Below are 14,167 nucleotides of genomic sequence, written 5' to 3'. Positions count from 1 at the left end.
GTCAAAAACAGTCCTGTACCATTCATGTAATCAAAATATTAAAAATTACATGATTGATCAGAAATGACCATTCAGCATCTTGAGTCATAAGACCATTGCTTACAGCTGCAGAATATTTATTTAAAATTTGATATACTGTAATGCAGAAGTCCCCCACATTTTGGGCACCAGGGACCAGTTTGCTCGCTCTCCTGCTTACCACTCACCTCCTGCTGTGCGGACCACTTCCTAACTGTCCACAGACAGGTAGAGAGACCCATGGTCCGATGGTCAGGGGTCTGATGGTTTGGGACCCCTGCTGTAATGCCATATATACAACAATTTCCTTTGCCATATTTTCTGAAAAAACTATTAAAAATTCCAGGCCAAAATTCCATGAGAGGAGTCCCTAAAAAATTTCATTCTTATACTATTATTTCAAAATTTGGGCTTTCTGAAAAAATGTTTTAAATAAACTGTATTGTAATTAACTAAATTATTTTATCATTATTATAGGTGTTATTATTTCAAATTTGAAGCAGTTAAACAGATTCTACTTGTGTGAATATAATGTCTACTCATGTGGATGTGTGAGACTGTAAGGCTACAGGTTTGAAATGACATCAAATCACCAACATTAACCATTGACAAATTATGTGTCAATAAATCATTGAATAATGCATATCAATAGATAGCAATGCTAGAAAACAAATGGGCAAGCAATTTCTGTCGTAATGAGCATTTCTTTTCACAGCATAGTAGTTTCTCTATTTACTGACTGGAGACATTGGCCACACTAGAAAGGCATTTAAAAATAAAATAATTGGGCTGTGAAAAAAACTACAAGGTATTATGCACCTTGTTGAAAAGATACCAATATGATATGCTAATAATTTCCAAACAAGACTTGTCTGCCCTTAGACTTAGGCTTTTAGGGTTTTAGGATATTCACATACATACAAATATACATATACATTCTTATATACTATAGGATGCTCATAATACCCTGCCCCTCACCTTGCCACTACAAAATGCACCTAGGTAAATTCAGACAGGATAGGAACTGTGAAAGAGCTTTAGAAGTTGAAAATCAAAAAACCCAACTCTTATACTAAGAACTGAGTATACTTTTTACATTTATGAATATTTTGTCTCTTAAGACAACTATGTGTGATTATTTTTGCTTGACCTAAGGGTCTAAAAGTAGGTTATGATAATTTTCACTTGATACGTGGGTGTCTAGGGGGAAATTCATGGTGTTTGTCCTTTACTAACACTCATACATTTTTGACACCAGACGTGTGGGATTTTCCCCTCACTAAGCAATTCTTCAATGCCAGCTGGTATCTTGCAACTGAATTTTGATAGTAACCACAGTGCAAACCCTGCAGGTTGTAAGTTCTGTCCCACAAGGCTGTGCCCCTACTTTAGACACCAGTCACATGCAGGAGGTGTTAGGTGACCCACAACTTCTATCCAATTTGGCAATGAATTGGAGTCACCCACAATACTATCTTCAGGTTTGATAATTTGCTATAGCAGTTTGGAGAACTCAGGAAAAACAGTTTATTTGTTATTGCTGATTTACATAAAATATATTTTAAAAGGGATACCAATGAAAGACCAGAGGAAGAGCTACATAGGTCTGGAAGGACCCTGAGTGAAGGAGTTTTTCCCTGTGGAGCTGGGGTGCACTATGGTCCAAGCACAAAGATGTGTTCGCCAACCTGGAAGCTTTCCAAACCCTATACCATTGGGGTTTAATGGAGGCTTCATCATATAGACATGATTGACTCTAACTCCATTTTCAGTTCTTCTCCCCTCTCTAGGGAGTGAGAGTCAGGACTGAAAGTTCCGGGCTTCTAATCATGGCTTGGTCTTTCTGGTGACCAGCCCACATCCAAAAGCCATTTAGGAGACAACCAGGAGTCATCTTATTAAAACTAAAAATGTTCCTATGACTCAGGGAATCCCAAAGGATTCAGGAGCTCTGTGTTAGATGCTCCTATCACTCAATCAATTAGAAAGGTCTTAGGAGTACTATGTCAGGAACCAGGGTCAAAGACTAAACAACAGTAGATTCTGCTAGTGCTCCTATTTACCAGGATTGCAGGAGCTCTGTGTCAGATACTGTGGGTAAAAGTCAGTGTATCTCTTATTATTTTACAGTGTGTATCTACAGCTAAATAATGGAGAACAGGGGCTTTAATCTAGGATGTCACCATCAACTCAGGGCATGTACCCATTTATAAAAATTCTAGAGTGATACTAGCATCATTAAGATATTGGTTTTTTCTTTTGAATATTTTTTATTGTTGTTCAAGTACAGTTGTCTCCATGCCCCACCCCAACAATTTCCCCCCAACCCAGCCATCTTCACTTCCCAGTCTTGATCCTATTCCACTTTGGTTTTGTCCATGTGTCCTTCATACATGTTCCTAACAACTCTCCCCTTTCCCTCCACTATCCCCTCCCACTTCGTCTCTGGTTACTGTCAGTTTGTTCTTAATTTCAATGTCTCTGGTTATATTTTGCTTGCTTCTTTGTTGTGTTGATTAGGTTCCACTTATTAATGAGCCCTTTTATTGAGAAGTATTGATGTTACAAACTGCATTGGATTGTCAAGAAATAGTTCTCTACAATAAGGGATTTGTGATAGAGACAAAATAGAAAAGCTCTTGTGGTTTATCCATGTTATGATTTAGGAAAGTAGTAAACTTAGTTATTTCTGAAGTAAGAAAACTACTAATGGTATAGTTCAAATGCTGCTGAATTCAACTTGAGAAACATATTGAGACACTTCTTGTCTGTATGAACAGAAAGAATCTGAAAGCATGAGTCCAGCAATTACAATCTAGGAGAATCAGTCCATATTTCACTTTCAACTAATGTGGCAATTAGAAATACAAGGTTAGAAAGACTTTATTCACCTTTAATCCAGTTCAACAATCATTTACCGAACTCTTACTTAGAGTAAGTTTCTGTTCAGAGAGTGTGATTTTATAGATGAACAAGAAAATGATTCTGGCTTTTACTGACCTTACATGAAGATGACATATGATGCATCCTAAAAAGCCTATTTCTTTGGTCCATCTTACTTAACCCAGGACAGAGACTCTGGGTATCTCCATCTTGCAGTCAGAAATCAAGCCCATTGTAGGAAAGCCCCCAAATAATTTGCAGACATTTTCATTGAATTCCCAACTACTGCTGTCCGTATTCCTAGGAACGTGGCGCTGACTCATAGACACTTAGCGCTGTGGTTTGTGCACACTTGTTACTCAAAGGGTGGCCCAAGGACAAGCAGTACTGGCTCTACCTGGGAACTTATTTTTTGTTATTTGTCATTGATTATGTTGTTACAGTTGCCCAATTTTACCCCCTTTGCCCACTTTCACCTGGTACCCCACATTCCCTCTGGCAATCCCCCCTTAGTTTGTGGCCATGGGTCATACGTATAGGTTCTTTGGTTATTCCACTTCCTGTGTTGTACTTTCCAGTCCATTGGCTCTTCTGTGGTTGCCAATTTGTACTTCTTACTCCCCTCACTTCTTTCATTCCTCCAAACTCCCCTCTCATCTGGCAACCGTGAAATGCTCTCCATATCCATGATTTTGTCTCTGTCCTATTTCCTTAGTTTATTTTTTTATTCACTTGATAGGTATGTGTTTATTGCCATTTTATTGTTCATAGTTTTGATCTTTTTCTTAAATCAGTCCCTTTAACATTTCATATAATAATTGTTTAGTGATGATAAACTCCTTTAGTTTTTTCTTGTCTGGGAAGCTCTTTATCTGCCTTTCCATTCTAAATGATAGCTCTGCTGGATAATCTAGGTTGCAAATAACGTAAATCCCAATTTGCCATTAAAATTACATTATAATTATATTGGGAGGATGAAGATAAAGGAAGTGAGTATTATGTGTATGTGTCTACCTGTGCATGTGTATGTTTGGCTGGTGGATTTAATTGCCTAACAGTGGATTTAATTGCCATCAAAAAACTAAACATATAAAATCTGAAATTGATGATTGAAGAAATAGTAATGCAAGCATATTGATATAAAATGCTTATGCTACTATAACAAGCAGACAAAAGAATTAAAATTATTTGGGAAGGAGTTTCGGTCACATAAAAAGTTGAGGGGCTATTATTTATGTTCCAAGCTATTAGAAAAGATGTGATTTAAAATCATATGTATTCATTACTTTAACATAAAAAAATTAAAGAAATAAATTCAACCTGTTCCCAGAGTAATGTTTCTGTCTAATACTATAAATGTAAATATCGATATTAATTATTTTGAAATAAAACATGTTGCACGTGCCTAAGAAAATAATCCTTCTTCATATCTTTAGTTCTTTTAAACTACATATTTTTAAAAGGAAGAATTTTGCTCTATCACAGGGAATTGAGTAAAGAATTTATAGAATTTGAAAGTATTGCATCTCTTCAGAGGGTTGTATATTGTTCAGATTTTAAGGGATTTGCTGAAGATTCAATTAATGAATAATATTAACTAAGGTGATTAAAATTCAAACATTGTTGTATTTTAATTCAAAATATCAAACTCACGCTGGGTGAGACTCTGTATATGAGTGTGTGTGTGTTTGTGTGTGTTGTGTGTAGTGGGGCAGAGTGACAAGAGCCACACAACTCTGTACTCGGAGGATTACCGTTGATGCTTCTGATTCCTAGGGCTTACAGATGAATTATGTTCTACTCCATAGCACTGTTTACTTTTGGGCAATGGCTATCAGAGGAAACTGTCTCTTTGTGTCATTAAATTGGTCCAGTGGCTCCTGTCTGGTGAGGTTTTACCAGTTTATACTGACAGCATTTCTGCAGCATTTCCAGTCTCTTTCTCTTTGTTCTCCCTCTAAGTGGCACACAATTTGCTCAGGTCCCTCCAACCTGCTTCTGGCAGATTGCTCACAGCAGCAGAAAATGGGGGTGAGCCCCTCACCCGGTCAGTAGACAAAAGTCCTAATTGAAATCTTCTGTCCTGTTCAGGGGTCCAGCTTTGCGATCACCTCTTAATCACAACACAGACCACTTCATCTGCCTCGCAAGATTTCTTCTTAATTCTTTTGTGAAGTGCCATTATTTAGTTATTTTGATTGTGTGAGCTTTTTTGTTTGTTTGATTATGCTTTAACATTGCAATTATGATTTTTTTTAGTGCACCACATGCTATGGGAATAAGAAAAGGGTTGCTGAGTGTCAAGTGCTATGGAAATATTTAGAGGTCAATGACTCTCTAAAATACAGCACCTGTAACACTGATTTGCAAGATAGATGCGGTTTTAAAACAAAGTACGTTCGTAAATGGTCTCTGTAGGAATAGCTTAGTTTATATGATGGGAAAGGGAGGGTACTGGAATGTTGGAAGATAACTGGGCGATATCTCCTAGAGAAAAGGTGCCTATTTCTCTTTGGGATTGAGCAGAAATGTGGAATCAGTTAACTGTTCATTACTATGCTTGGAAAAATCCAGTATCAGCTTTAATCAAGACCACATAATCAAACTTCTTTTTATAGAATACCCAGTAAAAGGCCCAGCCAGTGTGTTCGTTTTGCCTAATACAAGCCCCCAGTCCTTTCAGACTGATTGGGCAGTGACATTTACTAGTATTAACTTAATCCAATTCAATCCTATTCAATAAATAGTCTTGTACCAATTACATTGTGCCAGATATACCACTTGCAATACAACTTGATGTAACTCAGACTCTGTCCAGGAGGATCCACAGCCTAGTAGGAGGAGTAAACATATGATTAATTAAGCATAACAGATTGTAACAAATACAGGAAGTAAATGCTATGACTTCCATGGGAAAACTTTCTATACCTGAAGTTTATGTGCTTGCAAGTACATATGCAAAAGTTTAAAGTTCTTATTTTGAGACTTTAAAGATGTTTTCTACTCATGAATCTCTTCCCACCATTTTCTAGTGATTTTGGATTCTGTAGCTCACTATGTAGTGGAAATGGAAATGGGAGTATTAATTCATTTCTATGAATGTATTCTCTGGAGTAAAACTTAATGGGACAAGGTACTAGAACTCCACTCAGGAACGTCCGGCAACCATAATACAATATCTGATTAAGGGTCTTCCCTCATTCTTCCCAAGTCATCACTGTCCAGAAAAGCATCATCACATTTGTGTTTTCTTCTTGAACATCAGAACTGGCAAGAGTAGCCTATAACGCAATTACATTGGTCCCTGAGTGCCAAAGGGTAAACTTCGCTAAAACCGTTTAAATTAATTGAGAAGGCAAAATGTTAATAAGTCAATATTGTGAATAAGCAGAGGGAAACTTGTATCCTAAGCATTATTTTTTCTGTAAAACTGGGTCTAATAAGTGGACTAGCAATAACAAATGGGACTTAGTTTGACAGTAATATTAGGTGACATACTTGGCCTGATCAAGTTAGCAATAATATATAATCAGAAAAGAGTTTAAAAATGTTTTCTCTACTTCACTTCAGTGGAATTTCCATTCTATAAAACACATCCAAAATTAAGAGGTTTGTGTGTGTTTAGCTAAATTAAATATTTAATCAAATGTCATCTATTATTTCCACTATATAATTTTTCATAACACTCAAAAGAGTTAGGTAATATTTAAACATTTCTGTTGATGTTCTCGACATTGAACACAATTGTCCTATGCTTCTATCCGTCTTTCGTTTGTCATAGAATCTCTCCCTCCATCCTCACCTTCAGCTTCATTGGAAAACCAAGTGGAATTAGTAATCATCCACAGCATTTAGAAGCTCAGCTGACCTGAATTAAAAGTGCAGGACACATCCAGGTTGAAATATGAAATTGCCGTGCCTCCTTGTGCTTTTCGAGTATTTCCACTTCACTCCCTGCAACCGTTTCTTATTCTTAATCAGAAGGAAAATGTGAACAGATACATTATGTAGGACAGTGGAATAGGCACCAGGAGCCAGGTAGAGGCCATTTAATTAAAAGGTGTAAGATAAATAGACTGTAAAATTCAGCTAGTCCTATATGAAATAGCCTGCTTAGCAGAACTGAATGATGAGCTCAGTTAACACGGGTGGATTTCCAGAAGAGAGAAAAACAGTTTTGAAGTCATATTAGCTTTGTTTTTTTCTTTTATTGTGCTTTAGGTTCAAGACTACAGGCTACGTAATTTAAAAAAAAATAAAGAAAAGAGGGAACAAAGGAGAGATGGAAGTTAGAAAAATATATGAGTGTATGGCTGTGGATTGCAATTAAAGAATATTATTCTCGTTTGCTGCTCTAGTTATAAATGGACAGCAGCATATTTCTTCAATAATTTGTCAAATTGTTTCAATAGTGATTAGGAATAAGAAATGTCTGGACTATGGCCTCAAAATAGTTTGAACCAGATTTATAACAAAGAAACCATATAATATAGAAGAATTTGTGATGCTTGCTAGGGGGCAGTACAAGGCCATCTTTGCCCTATTGGTTGGTCCATTTTAATTACCAGTGTTTCTGCGAGAGATGAAACATTACATTGTTAATTATGGAGTTTTCAGCTTCATAATGGTTTTTGCCTAACTACTTTTGACTCTGCGTATTTCCTGTGCCCTTCAAATTCTGTTTTCTGGTGGGAATTAAGTAAATTGAAAACACTAGATTTTAGTGAGGGTTTAATTTAGGGAATAACTGAATCCCACCTCCACTAGAAAAAGTGGAATTTATTTTCCCCTAGAATAGCTAGGCCTGAGCACATCACAGAGTTTGGCATTGAGTGTCTGAATCTTGGGATTTGTGTGCTGAGAAGCAGTTCTTCTAGTTGGAAGTAAACATAATAGAATTCTGAAAACGAGGTGCTAACCTCTTCATCATTGGCAGGGCCTGGTTCACCCATGACCACAAAATAATTCCATAATACAAATATTAAAAAGCCCCTGAGGGCAGGATAGTCCCATCAGTCTTGGTTCAGAGACTTTAATTTCCTGAGGGGAAAAAATGTGCCCAAGGCATTGATATGTATACATCAACGCACCATAACTGAGCCACTTTGGGTTTCTTCTGATGACACGTGTCCATCGTCGAGTTCTCTTAACTACACTGCACTCGATATTTTAATGGTCCTAGTAAAGCCACTCAGCAGTTGAATTTTTAATACAAATTCTAAGAAAAATTAAAGGAAAAACTTTTATTGCAAATGCTCCAACAGGAGGCAGACAGAGAGAGAACACTTGTAGAGAATTCCTAGCTTGAAAATCTGTAGCAGTTTCAGATATACATAGCCTTGGCTCAAGTTATGGCAGGCTAAATCAATGATCGGTTTTTAAGTTCAAGCAGCAGTCAGAATATTCTACAGGGTGACTGTGCATATTATTAAGTGTTCAAGCAATCCTTCCTGATGTCTACACTAAAATTCACTTTATTTCCAAGAGGCCCATTTCTTAGGGTAACCACTTTGTGAGAAGCAATGGACGTGTCTCCAAGGCATGATGGAACGCAGCTCTAGCCATTACTTACATTCAGTGTATTATTTGGGTGGGCAACTTTGCCCACCCAATCTCTATTTCTCACTTACTTTCTTACTAACACAATCCCAGTTTATTGAGTATGACAATTGCCCAGCTAAAAATCTACTTTTCGACCCTTCCTTGTAGTGAAAGTTTCCCATGTGAAACAATTCTGACCAATGAATTTGACAGAAAGCTTTTGGTTGGCACTTTCAAGAAACCATTTAAAATGGGACAAATTTGGCTGGCATATCTCTAAGCCTTTTGTCTTTTCCAGTCTCTTTTATTTCTGAAAAACAGATTCAGTGATAGAGCAGAGTAGGTTCTATCTCGTGACTGATAATGAGTTCACCAATGCATGATGGGATGGCTGAGCACGGTGGCGGAAGGAGGCAGATTCCTGGTGATACTCATGACAGCACCGGGCTAACCTAGTGCCCTCTGGACTTCTCACTACCTGGTAAAGTAATGCCTACTTTTGACAAACCACCAGTATTTCAGTTTTCTCTTTAATGTAGCTAAATTAAATTCTTACCTGATACCATACCCTTACGGCAAAAATCTGAGCAAATGATGTAACAAACTGTAAACTTTAAATTTCCTTGAAGTTGATTATTTTCTTTTGAAAAATTCAGGTACTTTATACTTATAGTATAATATATTTTTTCATAAAATATACTTAAAATCAAACTGATGATCATGATAATTTTGTGGCATTTATCCTTTGTCTTCTGATAGCACATCATGTCACAGCATATTCAATAGGGACAATAAACATTGGAATTAAATTCTGAGAACATCTTGTAGTGAGAAGTAAATAAGAAGAGAAGTGAGAGGAAGCTGAATCACCTAACACTGTAGCTGGCATATAGTAAATACTTAATTTTTACATCATTGTATTTGCATGAAGCATTATAAATATATTAATATTGTGGCATTTTACCATCATTTTCTATATGTGCATATATTATATGTAATGCATTAAAATAATCATTCAGTAATACACTTTGTTCCAGGCACTGTTTTTTGAGTAAGTGAATGCAGTTGTGAGCAAGTTGTCTTGAAAAAGTTACAGTCTAATATGCTGCAGAGAATGTACCTTTGAATCTGTAATATATTAAGAGTAGTCATAAAAGAATTTGAATTAAAATGCAAATTGACTGTTATAAATGTAGGTAAATTGGAAAAGATCACTTTATACTTCTTTTGCAAGGGGTCATTTACCCAGAATGCCAAGACCTAGCCACATTCCTCACCACAGACAACAGCACAGATGGGCATCTGAATGTAAGTGGCACCCAAAGCAGGTCTCTAGCACGCCCTGCAGGTGTCACAGACAGCTGCCCTGAGAAATGGGCCTTCTGGGAATGAAAGGATTACAGTCCTGGAATTCAGATTCCAAGGTTCTCACGTCATCTGAACAGTGTAGCTACTGTTTTTAGCAAATTTTCCAAGTTTTTTTCTTAAAAATAAAAACAGAATCTTACTAGTATCTGATGTTAGTGAGATACTGAAGAGTTTTTTCTAGCACCATGACCTTCAAAGTTCAGGAGGATGGATGTTTCATCATCCCAAAGCTCTGATAGACTCTGATAAGCAGAATGGCAGAATGCCCCTGTCTACTGATAACTAGACTTGTAGCTTGAGCCAAAAGTGTTGTTTGTTTGTTTACTATAAACTATGTGGTTTCAGAGGTTATTGGTTAATGCAGCATCACCTGGCTTTATTGTATCTGATACTGCCATGGACATTACACCAGCTCATCCTTGCATCTCTGCTGTTCTCACTCACTATGGTCAAATCTCCCTCAAATCATACTAATTGCATTTTCAAGTTACATCTTTAATCTGTCCTCTGCTTAGACTAGACCATTACTATGTTATGCCTGATTCTCTGCTAATCTCCTAAAACAGCGGTGTCAAACTCATTTTTATCCCTTGTGGTTGCTTTCAAAGGGCCGAATGTAATTTCAACTCCTTAACAGTTAAGGAGTAGTTACATTTACACAGTCCTAAAATTGTTTTGGCCCTTTGAACGCAACCACAAGGCTGCTGTGGCCCCCAGTAAGAGTGAGTTTGACACCCCTGTCCTAAGGCTCCTCTCAGCCACCCTGTGACTCTCAAACTATTGTCTGCATTTATTAATGAGAAGACTAATTATTTTTGTCAAAATTTTATTTATTTAGTTTTAGAAAGAGAGGGAAGGAAGGAGAAGGAGAGGGCGAGAAACACCAATGTGTGATCACCTCATGCACACCCTACTGGGGACCTGGCCCACAACCCAGGCATGTGCCCTGACTGAGAATCTAACAGAAGACCCTTTGGTTCACAGGCCTGTGCTCAATCCACTGAGCTGCACCAGCCAGGGCGAGAAGATTAAGTTTTAGAAAATTAATAAGCCTGTTACTCACACTGTTGGTGCAAAATCTAAATTGTCTACAGGGGTCTATGAGGTCATTAAGCTGGCTCACCCTATACACTCTGCCTAATTTTACTATCATCCAGTTACATTATTGATCATTCAGTTCATTTAAAATATCAATTTTTCTAACCCAGGGCCATTGCTTAAATTCTTCCACCTTCTTGAATCTCTTTTTGTGCTCTTTGTTCTCCATAAGATCAGAAGCCCGGATGACAAGGACTGTGCCCCTTTTGTTAACATTATAATCCAGGTGACTGCAACTGGCTGTCACACTGTAGGCATTAATGCATTTCTAGTGAATGCAAGACTGAAGGATACAATAAACAACGAAATTCTATAAATCCTTCTGAAGTTTTGAAAAGTAACTTTTACATTCATGAGAAAATGTCAATGAGAATGGGGCACATCAAATCAAAGTGCCTCCAAGTAGGAACATAGAAGTGGGGGGAGGGGCAAAAGTAGGTTTATAGTTCTGAGTATGTGCAGTAGAGTTTGTTCTTATATTATTATTTATTAATTATTGTATTATTTTCCATGAAAACAACTGTAAACCTACTTTTGCCACACCCTGTATACTATATAGAGTATTTTATACCATTTGAATTGTAGTTAGAATAGGGAATAACCTAAATTCAAAAGAGCAAAGGCCTGTTCAGAGATATCCTTTATACTTGTGCAAGTTAAAATTGATCTTATAAATCTATAATTATCAATCCAGATTCAATGTCTATTTTGACAAACAAAGCTTGAAATCCTTCGCTATCAAACAGAGGGCAAGTTCCATTTGTGGGAATTTATAAGTCACCTAGCTGCCAAAATCAGAGATTGTCTGTGCTTCAGCCCTAGAAAAGACATAACATATAACTAATATACAAAGAAAAATAATCTAGAATGTTCCATAAATGAAAAGAGTCATCTTATATCTTTGATTTAGACTTGATATGCTACAAAACAAAAAGAGCCAATGTAACCAAATATAAAGGAATATTTAAAAGATGTTAAAAACCATTTGACAATGAATTTATATAGTATCTGAGGAGTCACAAAATTGTCATATGGAAAAAAAGCATTAATTCTTTCATGTTCACTGGAGTTGCTGAAATGGAAATAGACTTTTTATTGAATATCGTTTCCCGATTAAAATAGAGGTGGTTTAGAGGCCATGAAGTTTAATTAAAAATGGCACTGGATGGAAAGTCGAGAGAGCTGGCTATAATCACAGCTCAGTGTTAAACACACGATCTTAAGAAAGGTACTTTCTCTAGGTCTTGGTATACTCACCAGAAAATGAAGATAATAATATCTATAGTACAAGTCTGTAGTTAAAATAGAATCAGAGAAAATATGTAGAAGTTTCTAGCAGAGGACTCAGCTTGATGAAAATATTTAAAAACTACTCCTTTCTTTTAGTTCAGTGGTTTAGTGCTATGGATGAGGGGCTGTGGTAATTTTTTTAGGTATCATATATTGGCCAGCTGAATTGGAGAGTATGCTATGACCTCCAACAGCTATAGCACTGGACAAAGGAAACAGTTCAAGGGAGGGTCATAAATCTGGCTCCTGAGGAGCAGTAACCAACTGCCACTGCTCATTGTAAAAAAGGTCACGATAAATTCAGCTTCATCCAGGCAAGTGTTTATAAGGGAGTCGCATCAAGTAAATTGGGCAGGGTGGCCAGGAATTCCAGGCAGTAATCAAGGTCAAGAGTCTGAGGAGCATGATTCCAGGTAATCAGTGCACTCAGAAGAGAACAAAGCTAGTGACTGAGAAGCTGATGAAAATATTTCCTCATTTTTTTTCTTTTTGCTGCTCAGATTATTTGGTCTCTGTCAATCCATTTTCATGTTTACTGATTTATTCTTCTCCCAGTTCTTATTTATTAGTGCGTCCCTCTAGCAAAATATCTTTATTTGATTTTTGGACTTTTGAACTCCAGAATTTTCTTTTGGTTCATTTTTTAATTTCTATCTTTAATTGATATTTTCTTTTTTTTTAAAGATTTTTATTTATTTATCTTTAGAGGGGAATGGAAGGAGAGAGGAAGAGAAATATCAGTGTATGGTTGCCTCTTGTGCCTCCCTTGCTGGGAACTGGCCTGCATCCCAGTCATGTGCCCTGACTGGGAATTGAACCTCGAGCCTTTGGTTCACAGGCCGCACTCAATCCACTGAGCTACACCAGCCAGGGCAAATATTTCTAATAAATGAGACATTATCATCATACCTGATTCTTCTGCTTTAAGCATCACTCCTTTTAGTTATTTCAACATATTTATAATAGCTACTTTTTTTTACAAAATACAACATTTGGCCTCTCTTAAAGGCACCTTTGGTTGCCTGCTTTTTAAAAAAAATCCTGAATATGAGTTATACCTTTCAAAGCACATATATGGTTTATTTGCTGGTCTCATAACTTGTAATATTTTTATTTAAAACTGGATATTTTGGATAATACATATATATTATAGCAACTCTGATACTATCACCTGCCTCCAAGTTCTGTCATGGTTTGCTAGTCTATTTATTTATTTATTTATTTATTTATTTATTTACTTACCTGAACTGGTTCAATAAAGACTATTTTTCCCCAAATGTGCAGGCTCCGATACTGCTTCTCAGGGAGCACAGGCCTGGTGGTGTACGCAGTTTGACTCCTCCTACCCCACTCTGTAGGCACCCAGGTTCTTTTTTTTCTCTCGTTTCATGAACTCTCTGTTAACTCTCTGGTTTGGTTTGCCTGTAGTGGTATCAGACTCAGAAGTTAGCTTCTGTTCATTTGTAGCTCTTTTCTCTATTGGTTCTGACAATACCCGCATAAATAAATTACTCCGAAGTATGACCTTATTCTATCTGAACAGAAATATTCCGACTCTTGTTTTCAATAGTATTTGAGGCCAAATCCTAAGGCTGTCTCCAACTCCAAGAAGGTTCCTTTTAGCTGCTTTATTCCTGGTTTTTTTTTTCCCAAGATGTTTGCCTTTTCTATTTGTGCTATTATAGAGCTACAAGCTCCCTTCTAATCGCTTACCATTAAAATTTCCTTTGTGCTCACTCTACAGTGCCCTTATAAAGTGTTCCGTATAAAGCGAATCCTGTTAGGGAGACCTGTGGAAGTCTTTTTCTTATAGCCTTCCTCCTTTAGGCAAAATGCAACACTACTACTCCAGATTTGGGTCTAAAGACAGCACCCTGTTTCTCTTACAGAGAAACCCACAGTCAGGAGCAGAGTTCTTCACAAAGATCACCTCTGGTCCTTTCAGCTTTCTTCCCTTGCCATGGAATCT

The sequence above is a fragment of the Artibeus jamaicensis genome, unplaced genomic scaffold (assembly GCF_021234435.1).
Source record: "Artibeus jamaicensis isolate MK-2021 breed Jamaican fruit bat unplaced genomic scaffold, CSHL_Jam_final scaffold_1964, whole genome shotgun sequence".
NCBI lineage: Eukaryota > Metazoa > Chordata > Mammalia > Chiroptera > Phyllostomidae > Artibeus > Artibeus jamaicensis.
This window is presented reverse-complemented; position numbering follows the sequence as displayed.